The 18,221-nt window shown below is 36.3% G+C and overlaps 1 protein-coding gene across 7 annotated transcripts in view; it reads left to right on the forward strand.

The window, feature by feature from the left end:
* Window positions 1-18,221, forward strand: part of TAB2 (TGF-beta activated kinase 1 (MAP3K7) binding protein 2) — a 90,524-nt gene that overhangs the window by 22,459 nt on the left and 49,844 nt on the right. For 2 of the 7 annotated variants that reach the window (XM_073894066.1, XM_073894067.1), the window contains exon 2: window positions 3,426-3,574. The exons of 3 other annotated variants lie outside the window; for them this stretch is intronic. The gene's annotated coding sequence lies outside the window, so the exon portion shown is untranslated. Of the gene's footprint in view, window positions 1-3,425; window positions 3,575-9,934; window positions 10,022-17,571; window positions 17,657-18,221 lie in introns of all 7 variants that reach the window. 2 more of the 7 variants (XM_025866305.2, XM_073894068.1) reach the window with 2 other exon arrangements.

The following is an 18,221-nucleotide window of genomic DNA, read 5'->3' on the forward strand; positions in this document are numbered from 1 at the left end:
TGATGATCTGAATAAAACGATTATCAAGGGAGGAAACTTGGAGGCAGATTTAAAACAAAATTGAAGCCATAGTATAACTACTCGATAGAGAAGTTTGGCAAGGCATGAATGGTAAGAGACAGATGGCCTAGCATAGCATATTCATTCCTTACATTGCTATTGCAGGTTTTTGTATGTGTTTCTCAGTTGAGGAGGAGGAGGCAGAGGCAGGAACTATAGTTCATTCTCTTTCCTCAGTGCCTTGAATAAAGTAGCTCTTTTCATAAATAGCTTTGTGAATAAACACTTGCTGGACAAGACTTAACTGGTAAGGAAATACTTTGTGGTATGAGTATATACATGGATGTACGTTTAAGATGGTTAAGACTTAAACACGTTCATAGGTTGAAAGGAGAGATTGAAAAGAAAGGTGTGGGTTTCCTCAAGATGTGAACGAAGGAGGATAGCATCTGGAGCCGTAGATGAAAATGATGGTCTTACTAGTAACAGACTATTCCCTGCAAAAAGCACCAGACCTAGGAGGTTTTACCATTGAATTCTTAAAACTTCAAGCCCTAGATAACTATTTCAGAGTGTAGAGAAAAGTAAGATTCCCAGTTCTTTTTACAAAGCTAGCAAAACATGATAAAATAGCGTAAAAGATTACACACCAATCTCACAAAAGTTGGTTCAAAAAATGTTTTATAAAACTATCAAATAGAAACTACCATTACATTAACAGAATAATACTGTAATGAAGTAGAATTCAATGTATAAATGTAGAACTGTATTGATAAATTCATATGTTAGTAGGTGAGGAACCGGGTTATGAATATCTTGAGGGATAACAAAAAGTGGGAGATCAACATTTATTCCTAATAATCCTTCGTGAAACAGGAATCAATGAATAGACGTAAGATTTTGCATGTCTCAGACCAGAAGTCTACACATTTTGTTATTAGAAATGATGAAATACTAAATTCCTTTTTAAAAGTCATGAGTCAAAAAGGTCTGGCCAGCATTAACTATTCTATGACATTGTCTTTGGACTACTGTCCAATGTAATTAGACCAAAAAACAAAATAAATATTGAAAGGGAGGAGGCAAATTTATTTATAGATGACATTGTATATCTGGAAAAGACAGAATCTATTTACACTACTGTTTAATCTACTTACATTACTGTGAGTAATGGGATTTCATTATGACAGCTAGTTATAAAAACAGTAATTGTTTGAAGTATTTTTCTTGACGGTCTTAATACTAAAAGTCCATCTATATGGATTAATGAATGGGAATCCTCATTCTTAAATACTTTTTTTTTTCTTTTGCCTTCTAGGGAATACACAGACTGAATTTAATCTTATCATCTCTAAGTAAATTGTAGTGTGTTTTGAATGAGACACTTTCCATGTTAACTATTTTTTTTAAGATTTTATTTATTTGAGAGAGAAGCAGACTTCCTGCTAAGCAGGGAGCCCAATGTGGGGCTCGATCCCAGGACCCGGAGATCATGACCTGAGCCAAAGGCAGATGTTTAACTGACTGAGCCACCCAGGCGCCCCACCATGTTAACTTTTAAAAAACTGTTTTGAAATAAAGTTGTAGCAGTGAATAGAGTGACTTTAAGAAAATCTTTTTTTTAAATCCTTGTTACTTTGATACTTGCTGTATTACTTGGTAATGCTAGGGAAGGTGTAATCTGATCTTTGAGCCATATTTGGTAAATAATAATTTTGTATGGAACCCACAGTTCTATCAGTAAGAGGAAAATTATTGCCCAAATGTAAGGCTTTTCTTTGCTCTTAAAGCATTTCCTGACTTAAAGACCAAGTTATATCATGCATGGAAATCGTTTTTTTTTTAAAGTATAGCATATTCCAGATCTATAACTTTCTAACAAGAGTGTGTGGACAAAGATATTTTCTACTTTACTTGTAGGGAGAAGAATTACATTTCTCCTTCTTTACCACTGATTCTGTTTATATCCTAAAAGTAAATTGTTTTATTTTTATTCATCATCAGCTCTTGACTTGAGCTCTCTCACACATTTCCTTTATAGCTGTTCTGAAATCAATGTTGATAAATCAGTTATATCTCTTTGGATGTGATGCTGTTATATAAACCTAAAGCTTTTTACATAGCTGTTGCTTTAGCATATATAAAAATGAAAACTTAAGTATACCCATATGTTTAGAATAAAAAAATGTGTTTCATTCTGTAGTAATGCAGAAAAATGTATTGAATATCCACCATGTGCCAGGTTGTTAGGTACTTCTATACTTTAGCTAATTCTCTTGACAGTCCAGTAAGGTAGGGTGTGGTATCCCACTTAATAGAAAAGAAATTTGTTCAGAGTTTAGTCCAAGGCCATCCTGAAACCAGATTTGAACCTGGATCTGTCTCTTCCAGAAGTTCTCACCGACAACACGCCATCACAAAGGATGGGAAATTTACATTTTTCTTAAAAACTACTTCGATTTTGTTTCACTTTGTTGTGTTGCTAGTCATAAGAAATGCAGGAAGTTAAGTTCTTTGAATCCTCCTCTTCACCGTTTTTTTTTTTTTTTTTGTCCTGTTACAGTTCTCACAGTCTGCCATCATTTGACAGTAGCAGAGGCATTCAGTTTATTTTGACTGCTATGACATTTGTTTCTTAGAGAAATTCCTATGGGTGCCAGTTCACCAAGCATAAGGACATCGTTTCCAGGCCCTCGTACAACAGTCTGCTATTTCTAATATCCTACCATTTCTGTAATCTTTGTAGTTACAGTGTTCTTTTTTTTTTTTTAATAAGGACCTAACAAATTTATACCAAAAAAAAAAAATTGAATCTATTTTGGTAATGGAAAAAAGAATTTCCAGTGTGGTTATGAACCACATCTTATGAGCTGTTCTTTGCCTCCCACTTTAAGAATTACCAAGTATTTTTAAAAATTGGAACCTGAAATTCAGTTCATTGCTTGGATGCATTTCTTAAGAAACCTCTGAGAATTGATTGTAGGAAATTAGGGGAGCAATTAGAAGATGATTGGAAATAAGATAGTGAGAGAAGAGCAAAATGACCTGAAAATGAGGACTTTACAATTTTAATTTTACCAGTGAAAGTGGATTTGTTGTTTTTCTCTTCCTGTTATATACTCTATGGTCCCATATTGGACAGTCTGTTGCAAAAAGCTATTATAGATTTCATATAGGCCACTGTTTGAGTATCTGGAACCGGGAGTCTATAGAGTAGAATTGGGTAAAGTAAGACGATGACTTAACTAATGTAAATAGCATCTTCTGGTATCTTGGAACTTAAGAGATACTTTTTCCACCTCAGCATATTTTATGTGAGACACACTGGGGACTACCTCACTGCTATTAGATCTCATAATGTTATCTGGTCACGTTTCTTATTCTGCCTACCTCTAGTTTACTCTAGTTTCTCTTCTGCTTTCAAGGCTCCAGACCCAGTTCCTGGACCTGCCCTGGAAAAGAAGTATCCAGTAGAGATGAGCTCACTGCAGTTACTTAATTAAAAATTTGTAAGCTACAAAAATGGCAATGGGCCAACCAAGAACAGCTACAATTTGAATTTTTCTATTTCCAGGTATGCTAAAGTCCATGGCACCAGTCAAGCTTAGCCTGCATAACTGCCTTACTATGACATCTATAATAACCAAAACTTTACTTTCAACATCTGTGGTCCTCTTGCTTTCAAGTTTAGTAACATTCCTAACATCTAGGTAACATGCAGCTACTCTTGACTTTAACATACCTTTTGCCTGACTATTTCTAATTTAACTTGTTTGTTAGTAGTAGCAAAGTAATGAAAAAATGATTTAAGAAAAATAAATTTGAAGTGCTATTGAGTTAGGCCCTGTAAATGTACAAAAAATACTCTGGTCTTCATTGAAAAGTAAACATTAATGACAACAAAACTGTCTTCCTTTAAGAGGTTCACATATAGTATAAGTAGTACAGGGAATTAAATAAATGATCCTAGTTCTCTCAACTATTCTACACTACAAACACCTTCCCATAGAGTTAATATATTCTTCAGTAATTGGAAATCATAGGATTTCTGAACAGAACCAGATAATTTTTATATAGTACTTTTTACCTGAAGAATTTTAAATGTAAGTATATAGCTAACATTTGCTATATTTTTACTTAATTGTTCAAAATTAGATAAGAAAGTCATAGTAGTTGGAATTGTCCTGGAATATAACAACACAACCAAAAACTGAGGTTTCCTGTTGCCTTAGATTTTAACGAAGTAAAAACTACTTATGGATGGTTAGAGGTCAGAGGGCAGTTAGCTTTTAAAGGCTTTTATTGCTTTTACCCATTTGTATAGATTTAGAAACAGGATTAATCCATAAAAGGTGACTTTATTTACTAAATGGGTGAATAGCCATATATACCTCTTGTTTTTATTTATTCTAAAGATTTATTTGAGGTGGGGGGCAGAGGGAGAGAATCTCCAAGCAGACTCCCCACCAAGCGTGGAGCCTGACATGGGGCTTAGTCCCATGACCCACGAGATCATGACCCAGCTGAAACCAAGAGTTGGACAATTAACCAACTGAGCCACCCAGGCAACCCCCCGTATCTTTTGTTTTTTAAAGTTCAATTCAGAGGAATTGAACAGAGGAATTTTATATCCCAACTGTGATTTTGAAAGATGATTCTAATATCCTAACTTGTGCTTTAAAAATTCTCTCCTCCATTGTTAATGTATAATGAATTTAATGTCAGCCAGTGTATTGAGCAATGGGTCACTGATTATGTCCCACATGATTTGTTTGGTATTGAAAGGGTTGTATCTCATGGAGTGTTGAATTAGGACTGGAAAGGGAGCTACTGCCAGAGTTATTATAGGATCATTACTGCTGTCAGGGGAATTGGAGGGGAAATTCAAGAGAGAACTGCATTTGAATTTCAAGTCTTATTAGTTATCACTAGGGCTATTAGTAATGGTGAAATTTTTCTACATTCCTGAATGCAATTTTTGTATAAAACACTGTACTAGGTACAGTAGGTATGCAGAAATGAATAAACCTGGTTTTCAGTGACCCTACAGACAAGTAATAGCAAAGAAGTACCATAATAGTGGTATGAACCACGTACTGGAGAATACCAGAAAGAATCAACTTTGTGGGGAAGGTAACATTTCTACTGAGCCTTGAAGAATATCTATTCTTTTGAGAGAATGGCAAGAATATTTCTCAGTTATGGAAATGAAAGTATATAACATGTTCTAGAAATTGTGAGCAGTCCATTGTGCTTAGACAACAGTGTACGGGATATGATAGAAGTTGGATCGATGTCATACATGCTTTCAAATGTCAGGTGAAAGACTTGGGACTTCAGTAGTAGGTAATGGGAATCTGTTGAAGATTTCTTAGCATTGGCGCACTTAAGTAGGTGAGTCTTTTGAAAAGCTGACTGGTAGAGTAAGGGTTGACTTGATGAAGTCAGATTAGGCAGTAGTAATACCTAATTAAGGACAACATTTATTGTTATATGTACCAGACACTATGTGTGAAGAGTTTTACCTGCAATTTCTCATTTAATCCTTATTACGGGAATGTGAGAAGTAACTGAAATAATACATGCTAGGCATTTAGCACAGGACCTGGCCCAGTAATGCTGAACCATAGTGATTATACTATAAACTCAGAGAAAAGTATTCTTGTCCACCTTTATGTGTGATAACTTTCTACAAGAGTATTGTGTTTATTGAGGGACTCTTAAGAAAGTAACAATAAACCTCTTTTTTTTTTCTTTTTTTTTTTTTTTACTACTCCCTACCTCTTTTAAACAATTAAACTATCCCATTGGTGGATGAATACTTCTTATTCAGTTTGAGAGCTGAGCATTAGTTGACATTGAGTTAGCCTTTGGTCAAAAAAAAAGGGGGGGTCTGACTTTTTTGTTTTAACAGGACTGAGCATAGAGATAGTCATGCACCTAAACATAAAGCCCATACATAAGGTTTAAATCAAAATGTAACTGTAGGGGCGCCTGGGTGGCTCACGTCGTTAAGCATCTGCCTTCGGCTCAGGTCATGATCCCAGGGTCCTGAGATCGAGCCCTGCATCGGGCTCCCTGCTTCTCCCTCTCCCGCTCCCCCTGCTTGTGTTCCCTCTCTCGCTGTCTCTGTCAAATAAGTAAATAAAATCTTAAAAAAAAAAATGTAACTGTAGATCTCATCTGTCAAGCATCTGGAAAAGTGATAATTGTTGCAGCTGTTAACTATAACAGTAACAGTTTTAGCATAGATAACATAGGCTCTAAGTTATTTGGAAGTATATACAGTTGGCTAAGTACAGTTACTTTCAAATTATTCTGCTCTTACTCTCCTACCCATGTAGGAATACAAGTAATGGTGGATCATCTTCCATTCATGTGTCCCTTTAGCTGGCCCCCTCTCCAAAAGAATTAGTGTGTGTTCTTTTTTTTTAATTTATTTAGAGAGTGAGAGAGAGCATGAGCAGGGGGGAGGGACAGAGGGAGAAGGAGAAGGAGACTCCCCGCTCAGCAGGGAGCCCTAGATGGGACTTTATCCCAGGACCCTGGGATCATGACCTGAGCCAAAGGCAGACCCTTAACTGACTGAGCCACCAGCCGCCCCCAATTAGTGTGTGTGCTTTCAGAACCTTTCCTATGCATTCATATAATAATGTTTTTTAATCTATTTTATCTTTTTCTTTCTAACCACAAAGGGTATCCCTATACATGGGTTCTGCATCTTTCTTTTTTCATTCATTAAAGTCTTAAAGGTCTTTCCATTTAATTGTTTGGATATCTTACTCCACTTTAAAAAAACCAAAACAGCTGCATGGTATTCCTTCATATTGCTCTGCAATGATGTACTTATTCATGCCTCAACAGAGGTTGTTTTTAGTCATACACACTTAAGGTGACTGTATGCTCCTCTTTAAGCATGTGTTTGTCTCTAGATTAAATGCTTTAATTTATATAGATAAAGAGCTAGACCTCACACACTTTGTTATTTGTAACAGATTTCATTCAGCTCACCTCACAGCTGATTGCAGTAGCAATGTTGGTGACACCTCAGTTGTGAATTGCTGGCTCAGAATACTGATCTGCAACTGACTTAGTGGGAACTGTGTGTATATCCATGATTCTCCTCCATTAAAAGAAACGGTATTAACAATTGGCCTCTCTCCCTCACATGTGGGAAGGATAAAGTGAGATAATGGATATGTGCTTATGGGAAATCCAGTATAAATCTGAATTCTACTAGACTATAATCTTCTCAAAAGCAGGGGCTGTATTTTATTCATCTTTGCATATGTAGAGCAAAGACATTGCCTGGCATGTCATGGGCAGTTTTTGTAGAGTGGATCCCAGACATCAACGTGACCAAAAAGTGGTTCAGGCCAGTAGAATTTTCTTAGATGTATTTTCTACATTACTAGGAATCTGTACAGTTTTCACTGAAAATTAGCCACCTTTTCAACCTTATCTTATTTTTCTGCTCCACTCAGCCATAATTCTTCAGATTTGTCATGTTCTTTCATGGTCTTTCCCCCAACACAGTTGTCAGGGATATCTTGTAAGACCTTTATTATTCCTAATGACTAAAGTCAAGCATAACATTCTTTGTGATGTTTCTCCTGCCTTTCTTTAGTTTCTAAGTTTTAGGTGCTTCTTCCTCTTAACCTTCACTGCAGCTTATACACCTGTAAATGGCACAGTGTTTGTTGCTGTCTGAAGACGTACCTGCCCCTGGGGCATGGCAGGGCCTGGAACTTCAGAGATAAATCACCTGCATCGAGAAAAAGAGGCATGTTGTTTTTGCTGACTTGTGGGATGCAGCATATATGATGCAGAGGAGGGCCATTAAAATCTTGTGTGATATGCCCCTCCTTACCCTACTTCTTCAGCCTCATCTTTCATCACATGGTCTGTGAGTCTTTCTCCCTGCACTTCAATGTTAGCCAGCTACCTATGGCTTCCTGAACTTGCCACGCTGTTTCACTCCTTTAAATGTTCCCCTAGGCAACTACCTATGCCTGAAATACTCTTTCCCTCTCACCTGTCTACCTAGTGAACACATTTTATCTTCTAAGACCCAGCTCAGGTATCCCCTTGTTTAATGAATCCTTTCCTTAAATCCTCCCCTTCCCTCAAAATTGACCGGCCCCTCCTTTGTCTCCCCTGTTTACTGCACATTATATCTGTAACAATTCAGTTATTACATTTATTTATTGAATGTTTATCTTCCCCTACTAAAATGTAAATTTCTTGAACATAGGCAACTGTGCTTTTATTAATTTTAATATTTTCACCCACAATAGTGTAGAGTAAGTAGGCACTCAACAAAGCTTGAGTAAGCAGTATATCATACATATGAAAAAATATAAAAAGAATAAATTAGAAAATGGGTTATCATAAATAAAAATGTTAAGTAGATCGTCACTTTTATATATTTTTCAGTTCAAATTTCCTGTTAGAAAAGTCTTTGTTGATTTATGGATAAGTATTTGTAGGATGAGATTTCTGGTTCTTTATTTAATTACATTATACAATTTAAAATATTGAATATTCTCTAAGAGTATCTAAATTGGAGAATTGTGAAATAGATTTATATATAATAAATTTGCTGATAAAACTTTCCGTACAGTTCTGAGATTATTCTTTTTTTTTTTAAAGATTTTATTTGAGAGGGAGAGAGAGCACATGAGCAGGGGGGAGGGGCAGAGCACAAGGGAGAAGCAGACTCCCCGCTCAGCAGGGAGCCTGATGTGGGACTTGTTTCCAGGACCCTGGGATCATGACCTGAGCCGAATGCAGACGCTTAACCGACTAAGCCAGCAGGCACCCCCTGAGATTATTCTTGACTATCTAATTAAAAAACTCATTCACCATTACTATAACAAGACTAATAGCCAACTGTATACAACAGTTTCAGAGTGTAATATTTGAAAGACGAGCACATACTAAACAAAATTATTGCATTGTGTTGTCTTTTAGAGACTTGATTCAATTTAATACTGTTTTACCAATTCCACGTTTGCTCATTTTGAATTCTCTGTAATTTCTTTTTAAGGTTCTGAGTACTGTTATAGTAATGAAATATTTAATTTAAATGTTCTTTACAAATAAATTTTTATATATTTTCTTCATTAGCAGGCTTAGCAGTCTCCATTCAGCACAGTTGTATTACCAATCAAGTGTATATGTATAATTTTAAAATTGCCAGTTTAACTTGTTAGTTCTTAAAACTTTTTGTTATTAAGAGATCACGGATACCTATTTACACTATGTGTAATTCATGAACATAATCGATGCACACCCAGTGCTATGACACACACCCAATGCTATAACACACAGACATCTGGCACCTGGTCAGGAGTCCACTCTGGGGAAAAGTCATTTGAGGGCCATGACATTAGAAGGAAGATGGGCAAAGTTATATGCGATGTACCACAAAAACATGGGGCCAAGTAAGTGTTTGGAACTGCATGGGGATTAGTTGATCAAATTTCTCATAACTTTCTCTGAATCTTCATATTAAGATGCCATTTTAGATTAATATTTTAATCAGATTATTATAATCTTCATACGCCATTGAGTTCACTGGTTCATTACAAATGTTTATGGTTGATATAAGATGCTAACTAATCTTTCCAAGTGCTTTCATTTTCTTTTATCCTCTCTTTTTCCCTCTTACCCATAATAGGAACTTATTGTCGTATCATTTATTTATATCATGTTTTCTTTTAAAGATATTTATGCTCAGCATGGATTATCCAAAAATTACAGTAAAAGGGGGGCACTGAAAAATAACTTTGTGTCTCCCATCTTAAAGCCCTAATGGGAAAAAAATGAGATATGAACTGGAAAATACACCCAAGGTAGTTAGTTATATAATATGTTTTGATGAATTATTACCATTCTGTCTTAGATTTATTGTGCTTTTCTTGATCCTTAGAAAATGGTAGCACTCACCACAAAACCACAATACATAAATTGCCAAGTGTGGCTGACTTTCACATTCCTTTAGAAGAACTTATAACTGGTAAGCCTTTTAACCATAAGAAATGGCCAACATTCATGGACTTGAGGCAATGTATTAAATGAAAAAACTGGGAACTTTTCTTTTTAGGAGGAGGTAGTATGAATCATTATGTACTTTAGCCTTTGATGTTTATTTTTTCCTTTACAAAGTAAATTATTGCAGGAGTATAAAGTTGAGGAATCGATTTTCTGCTAACATGATTCTTTGCTGCTTTCAAGCTTTTAAATAACACAAAAGCTGAACATGTTAGCTAATTTAAAGTAGTAGCATTTAGATTACTGATTTGGTATGTTTCTGTTATTTTATTTTTGTAAATAACTGGCTGTGTAAAATGATTCAATATTACTGTTTCATGCTGAAATTTATGCTAAAGATGGATTACAATTACCTTGTTTTTAGGCTTAAATAGTGATAGTATTTGAATTTTTAATTACATAGCTATAGTTATTGCTTTTTTTTTTAAAGATTTATTTATTTATTTATTTATTTGACAGAGAGAGAGAGAGACAGACAGCGAGAGCCGGAACAGAAGCAGGGGGAGTGGGAGAGGGAGAAGCAGACTCCCTGCAGAGCAGGGAGCCCGATGCGGGCCCGATCCCAGGACCCCAGGATCGTGACCCGAGCTGAAGGCAGATGCTTAACGACCGAGCCACCCCAGGCGCCCCTATAGTTACTGCATTTTAACTCTTAGGAAAATAACTTGATATTGTATATTTGGTCGGGGGTGGGGTTTGCTTTGCCTTAGTAAAGTTGTAACATCATGTTCCAAGAAATAGAATTCTAATAATTTGCTGTTAAAATTTTTTTGAAACTTTTCATGTTCAATTAGGGGCATTTGCAAATTCTTTTGAGGTTAATCAGATGTGAAGTGCATCAACTGTTCCCTAACTAGCATTTGATGAGATGCTTAGGTAATGTATCACTGAAGTAAAAGGTATTTAAAATAGTGTATGTAATTAGGCAGGGAATATATATATATATATATATTTTAAAGTTTAATTCTGAAATCATATTGAGGCTAAAAGCTTTCAAAATCTGCTTTAATTTTAAAAATTATAGCATCATTTAGCTATTCTTACTGCATATCAGTGCTTCTTTTTCTGATGAAGATACCCTTTAAGAATTAACTCACTGCCCAGTCTGATAATGTCAGCCAATCCACAGAAGACACACAAATTGTAATTAGTTATGAGAAACTATTAATATCATTTTGACAACAAAGAGAGAAGTTGAAACATTCTGCCTTCCCAGTAGGCATCCTGGGGAAGTTAGTATTCACAGTTGTTGAGGTCAGAGGGGCTTTGCAGTACAGACAGTTCTGTTAAAATTTAACATAGGTGTTTCTAAAAATCACCGTGCTATGCAAATCATGGGGAAAAAACCACAGGGCTTATGGAAAAAGCAGAATTTGGGATGCAACACTCAAAAACTTTATCAGAGAACATTAAAAAAAGATAGGAACCTTAAAAAAATGACAGAATAGCTTTACACAGGTTAAATGATTAAGAAATATGTACTCGAGTGTATACAATATGCAAACAAATGTTGTACTTTGAAAAAGTTCTGAAGTTTGCTTATGGAAATGAGCGTAGATGTGGCAGCTTTTTATTGTGAAGTGGTCAAGGAAGGGTTTTCTGAAATCAGAAGGAAAGTTATAACACAAGGTGTGGATAGGTGGGACCATGCAGAGATAGGGTGAACTGAGGTGGCTGGCAGATGTTTAAAGTGTGTTCATATTTACATTTTGTGTATCCACATACAACTTGTTTCAGCTGAGTATGGTTTTTCTGTGTTCACCTAGTGTTTCTTGCTGGCGAAATCACAGCAAAATTCACTTAATGCTCAAATTGTTCCCTATTATATCAATTGCATTAGAACAAATTTTGAGTTTCCAAACAAGTACTGTAGCAGCATGAACTTACAAGGGAAACACTTGTTTGGACAGACAGATGCCACTTTTTATAGTCTTCAAAATCTAGGCATTTTCTGATGGACGGAGATTTATTGCAGCAAATATTTATTGAGTGTGTACTATTTGGCCTACACTTTTTTTTAAGTATTTAGGATACAGCGGTGAACAAGGTCGTCTTTCCACTTTGGGACTAATGGGACTTGTGTAAAGAATTTTGTTTGTCATCAAGGTTTGGTTTTAAGAAATAGGTAGCTGGAAGAGAAGTCTAATAAAGGAGTCTACTGGGCAACAGGCTTTTCTCTAACCTTTTAAATTGTATACTTTTACAAGATAATTTCCTGGGATCCTGTCCGACTCAAGATTCCATTGTTTACAGAAAAAATTATCTCTCGAGGTTATTAAGCAGAATTAAATTTTGATATGGTACATATGTTAAAATGGGAAGACCTCCTTACCTTCTGGTCCATAAGCTAAAGGAGAATCCTAATGCAGTTGAGAAGTGAATTATAGTTGTATATATTTCATTCTATTTCTTTTTGATACTCAACATGAACTATATTCTTCTTTGTTAGAATAATTAAATTTGTTCAGTAAAACTCAATCATGTAAGAATGGGGCAAAGATAAAATATGTATATAGTTTTATATAATAATATTAAAACTTTAGTGTTATTGTCTCTCAAGGAAGGTCTTCTATAATAAAGGCCTTTCTCATCTTGTCCTGTAACTACTCCCCACCCCAAACGCCTGCTTCAGAATCCACTTCTTCCCTTCTGGCCCTCCTTTCTTCTAGCCAGATAGGTGACTGATTCACCATCTCCAGGATCTGCCTCCTCTTTGGTTGCCTTGCCTCATACTTTAACCTTTTTTTAAAAATGTTAACTTCCAGTCAGTTAGCATACAGTCGGATTAGTTTTCGGTGTACGATACAGTGCTCCAGCAGTTCTGTACATTACTCAGCGCTCCTCGCGGTAGCTGTACCTTTAACCCCTTCACCTCCTTCACCCCTGCCCCCTCCCCACTCCCTTCTAGTAGTTACCAGTTCTGTATTGTTAGGAGTCTGTTTTTTGGTTTCTCTCTTTTTTTTCTTTGTTCTTTTGTTTCTTAATGTACACATATGAGTGAAATCATTTGGTGTTTTGTCTTAATTTACACATATGAGTGAAATCATTTAGTATTATACCCTCCACATCCGTCCATGTTGTTGCAGATGGCAACATTTCATTCCTTTTTATGTTCTTAAACTTGTTAAGTACCCATGATTCTAGAGCCTCCCATTCTCTCCCTCAGCCCAGAGAGCCCTTTAAACACATACAGCACAGTTTATACCACTGATCTGGCACTCACGTACAGCCTAGTACCGTTCGCTTTCTCAGGGAGCTTTGCCTGAGTTTTAGTTATGCAAGGTGTTTGTCCATATACCTGGAAGGGGAAGGCTTCAAAGGCTCAGTCAGCTTTCTCGATATTCTATAGCCAGGGTAGCATGCAGCCCTGTTTTTGCTGAGGTTTTGTTCCTTTGTACTTTGTGAGAATTCATGGTATTTAGAATGAAAATTACTACCAGTGTGTATTTTTTGCTACAGGCCAGGCAGGTGCAATGCAATTTACTTTTACTGTGTTATCACTAATCCTTAAAATTCCTTGAGCTGTTTTCTCCATTTTACAAAGAAGAAGTGATAGTATTAGTGACTAGCACTTACATAGGCTACTTTATTTACTTGTGCGCTTACTCTGTGCTCTTTTTAATTATTTTGCATGTATTATTCATTTAATTTCATAATAATATGCGATAGCGACTCCGTCATCACCGTTCTGTAGATGAGGAGACTGAGGCACAGAGAAGTTAAACGATTTGCCCAAGAAGGTACTGTAAGCAAGTGGCGGATTCAGCTTCGTAAGTGAGTGAGCACAAATCACAGCGTCCTGGAACTTACACCTAAGCAGTCACCACCCTGTGTCAAATACTGCGCCTTATATACATTATCTCATTTATTTATCGCATTAAATGAGACAGTGCCCACTAATTCAAAATTCAGGTTGAAATATTTAGCAGTGTTATCTCTGCTTTTAACCATTAACATGCTCTTTTGCCTGAAAATTTTATAAACAAATGGCTAAAGTGTAGAATATGGTTTCTTGAAATGCTACTTTTTGGGAAAATTTTAAGCCTCTCTAGAGTGACATTTAATTTATTCACTGATTTCTTTTTTTGATAAGACTTTAATAGTAAAAGCCAATACTTTGTCAAGCTTAAATTATACAAGGTACATTACGAGTTACTCATTTTATTTTAAAAGTTGGATCTCATCATTTGTTCCTTTCATTTTAAAAGTTTGCTCCATTATTTACTTTGTATGGTACCTCCTGGTCAGGAACAGTCAACCTTAATCTTTGATATACTTTTTCATATCTCCATAGTCATTGTTTATCTTATCAAGGCAGTTTGCTTGCTAGAAAGTAACATATCTCATCTACATCTATAACTTCAGTAGAATGGTAGTGTCTCCCCTTCACCCCACCTCACCCCATTTCACCCCCTTTTCCTCATTTCCTGTGGGGTGAGAATTGCAAAAGCTTTGTTTATTGTACTTGATGGAAAACTAGCTTTTGATCACATATGATTAATATTCTACAGTTTTTTCATTAAGAACTCTCACACTGTTCTTCCCCAAATGCTAGTGTGGGAAAGCACCTTGGAGATAAGAGCTCATCCCCCATAATAGACCAAGTGGCTAGGCTAACACTGCTTACCAAAAAAAGTAATATAAACACTACGGATTTAAGCAAAAATTGTGGAATAAGTAATTGGGCAGATGGGCATAGGAGTCGAGAAGCATGGTTGTGTGTGTGTGTATATGGGAACTGAATTACAAAGCTAAATCTTCATTTTCTACAACAGGAAATCCATAGATAATGTGTAAAATTGGAAAGTCAAGAAATAATCCTATAATCACCTTGTGTAGGAATGTGGAGAAACAGCCCAGTGTTGACAGTGGTTACTCTATAGAATAGAATAAGAGTAGGAAGGCATGACGTAGGGAAGTTGCTGGTTTCCCTGATAAATTTTATAGTACTCTTTGGCTTTTAAACTGTGTATGTGTTTTTGTCTTTACAATTTTATTGAAATTTTTCATTATAGGGTATGTCATGTTAAAATATTTCCTGGACAAATGATTAAGATTTTTTAAAATCATTTTTTTTGTATATACTGTTTAGTTGTTTAGGCTGGAAGGAATGTTGGCCTTTAGGGAAAAATTAATGACTGTATAATGTTTTATACATAATATAACCAAGAATATTTTTCTTCAAGTGTTCTTAAATTACATGGTAGGATTATCTACACTCAGGTTTTAATTAATGCCAGCACCAGAGATGCCTCTCAAATGTTTACCTGCAGCCCAAACCTGCTCTCTGAGCCCTAGACCCATCAATCTCTACTCCTTCTGTGATATATCTATTTGGATATTTTAAAGGTTCCCGAGACTCAACACATTCAAAACCAAACCTGTAAGCTACCCCTTTGTTTTCTTGGTCCTGTTCTATCATTTACACATCAGAAACCAGTCTTGACACCAACTTCTTCACCACAATATTTAATCCATCAACAAGTTCTATTAATTTTTACTTCCTAAATAACCCTTCAGTTTTTCCTTCTCAGCCTCCACTGCTGTTTCTACAGGGATGAGCTATTAGCATTTCCTGGCTAGCTAGCCTCCGGCAGTGGTTTCTAATGGAACTTCTCCTATATTTTACTCTTTTCTCCATTCTGTAGCCATTCTTCGTACATACGTGATTTCTAGATCGCATCTCCTTCCCTGCCTCTGAGCCTAAATCTGCAGTGGCTTCCCATTACTCTGAAAATAAAACTTCCAAATTTTAATGGCCACCTAAGGCACATCATGACTTGGGCCCCACATTTTTCTCGCTCTCTGCTCTCTACAATTTTCCCTCATGTGCCATGCTCCCTTCCAGCCTCTTGCTGAATATGAAAGAGAAGAAACAAATATGGTAGCAACAAGCTAGACTGAGCTGGCAGCAGGAGGCAGGCAGAAGGTAAAATAGTGTGCAAGTTCAAATAGCTATCTGACTTAAAAACTTGGGTCGGTGTGCCTCTAATCCAAGAATCTCTGTGACCTGGAGAGCAAGGGCACAACTCCTACTTGTATCTTCAGCACAGTATCTGCTGCATTCTAGGCACTCCTTAAATGTATGGGTTGTGGATAATTAGAGGATGATTGTCCAATTTTAAATACTCTTCGTATCTAGTTGCCTCATAAATGCCCAAATTTTGATCAGACCTGTAAGTCCTGTTGCTTTTCTCTTTGTTGTTTTTTTAATCGGGAACTCCCAACTACAAACTCTGGGTACAGTTAAACAGCTGTGTTACATACTCTTAACAGTCCTGGAAAAAATCACCATGACAAATGATGGTGAATGTGAAGACTTGCTTAACTATCAGAGCTTGAGGTGTCAGTGAGCCATGTTCCCATACTTGGTACTCTGCACTGTCATGATAATTATTGAGGGGTCAGAAATAAATTGTTTACGTATTCTTTAAGAAAGGAAAGAATAAGGCATATTTTATAAGGCTTTCCAGTATATTTACTGTTAGATTCTGTAGTATTGTATATATTCTGCTACTATTTAGAATCCTTAAGAAATTAATCCTCATACATCATTTGAGGTGGTGACAGTTTAGGTGCCAAAAGTTTGCACCTGATGCTAGAAACATTTCTAGCAAATATGATTTCTTTATTTTCTCAAAAGAGCAGTCATGTTGCATCTTAACTATAGAAAATATGTTTCCATTTATTATTCGAAATAATTTTCCAGATTAGGTTATATTGCATGGTTTTCCTTTTGAAATTAAATACCACCTGCTGTTTGTTTCAGTAATGAATTTTTTTGTAAAATTTATTTACTCACCACAAAGGCTACATGAAAAAGTACCTTGCCATGTCCTTAAAGTTTCCCTTGCTGGATACAGAATGTGGGTTGATGTTTTTTCTTTCAACACTTACATTATGTCATTTGACTGTCTCCTGGCCTCCACAGTTTCTGATGACAAGTCGACATTGGAATTGTTCCCCTCTGTCATTTCTTTTGCTGCTTTCAACATTTTCTTTGATTTTCAGCAGTTGGACAGTTAGGCCTATGTGTGGTTTTCCTGGGCTTTTCCTGTTTAAGGTTTGAGTCTAATCTGTTTAGGTTTTGATATTCTTCAGTAGGATCTTTGTTTTTGTGTTGTTGTTGTTGTTGTTTCAAACAAGCTCTGGCTGGTTTTATTAAACATTTTGCATGATTTACTTTTCACCAGTGTGTTCTAACATGCTTCTAGTGATATCAGAATCACCTGGATCAGTGAAAGCCAGTGCATACTCGCAAAATGTTCCACATGCTATGCCCAATCCAGTAGTAGTGCCACCGTAGTGACGGACACCATTTTTGGCCTGTGCGGCTTAGTACTGTTTCAGATTTCCTCAAGGCTGGGCAGTTGTTACAGATGGCAACCAGTTTTGCTTTGCCTTGCTGATCATCTTTAGAGTCTACTCCTGCCCCAGCAAGGACTTTCCACTTCTCATGAGAAGTTAGAGCTTAGAGTTGATTGACTCCAGCAACTTTTTTTGTTGTCTTTACAGCCACCATCTTCTGCCTTATGTGTGGGATGACCCCCAACCAAAAGCAGTCACCAACGTGTCTGGGGAGGTGATCAAGATCTTCTTGGTCTGTAAATTTATATCTTTTACTAACTTGGGGAAATTTTTAGTATTTCTTCAAATAGTTCTTTTCTACCCCATTGCCCCTCCCCTGTCCTTCTGAATCTCCAATTACAAGTACTTTAGCCTTTGTGGTATTTTCCCACAGGTTCCTGAGATTCTCTTCCTCCCCTCACCCACCCCACCCCCGGTCTTTTTTTTTTTCTCCATCCTTCAGGTTGGAACAATTTCTATTGCTTTGTCTTCAAGTTCACTGACTATTCTGTCATTTCCAATATGCAGTTAAATCCATCCAGTGAATTTTTTATCTCAGACATTTTATTTTTCACTTTTTGATTTGAGTTTGGTTCTCTCTTTTTAAAATATAGTTTCTGTTCATTTGCTTTTTTTTTTTAATCTGAGATCCAAGCATATTTGCCCTCACATCTTTAAGCATGAAGTAGCTGCTTTAGAATCCTTATGTGCTAATAATTCTACCATCTGGGTCATCTTGGGCTTGGTCTCCCTTGGTTGCCTTCTCTCTTGAGTGTGGGTCAGTTTTTCCTGTTCCTTATATGTTTAAGAAAAGGACG

The sequence above is a fragment of the Callorhinus ursinus genome, unplaced genomic scaffold, assembly GCF_003265705.2.
Source record: "Callorhinus ursinus isolate GAN/ISIS: 27379988/994484 unplaced genomic scaffold, GSC_fseal_2.0 scaffold6, whole genome shotgun sequence".
Classification (NCBI taxonomy): Eukaryota; Metazoa; Chordata; class Mammalia; order Carnivora; family Otariidae; genus Callorhinus; species Callorhinus ursinus.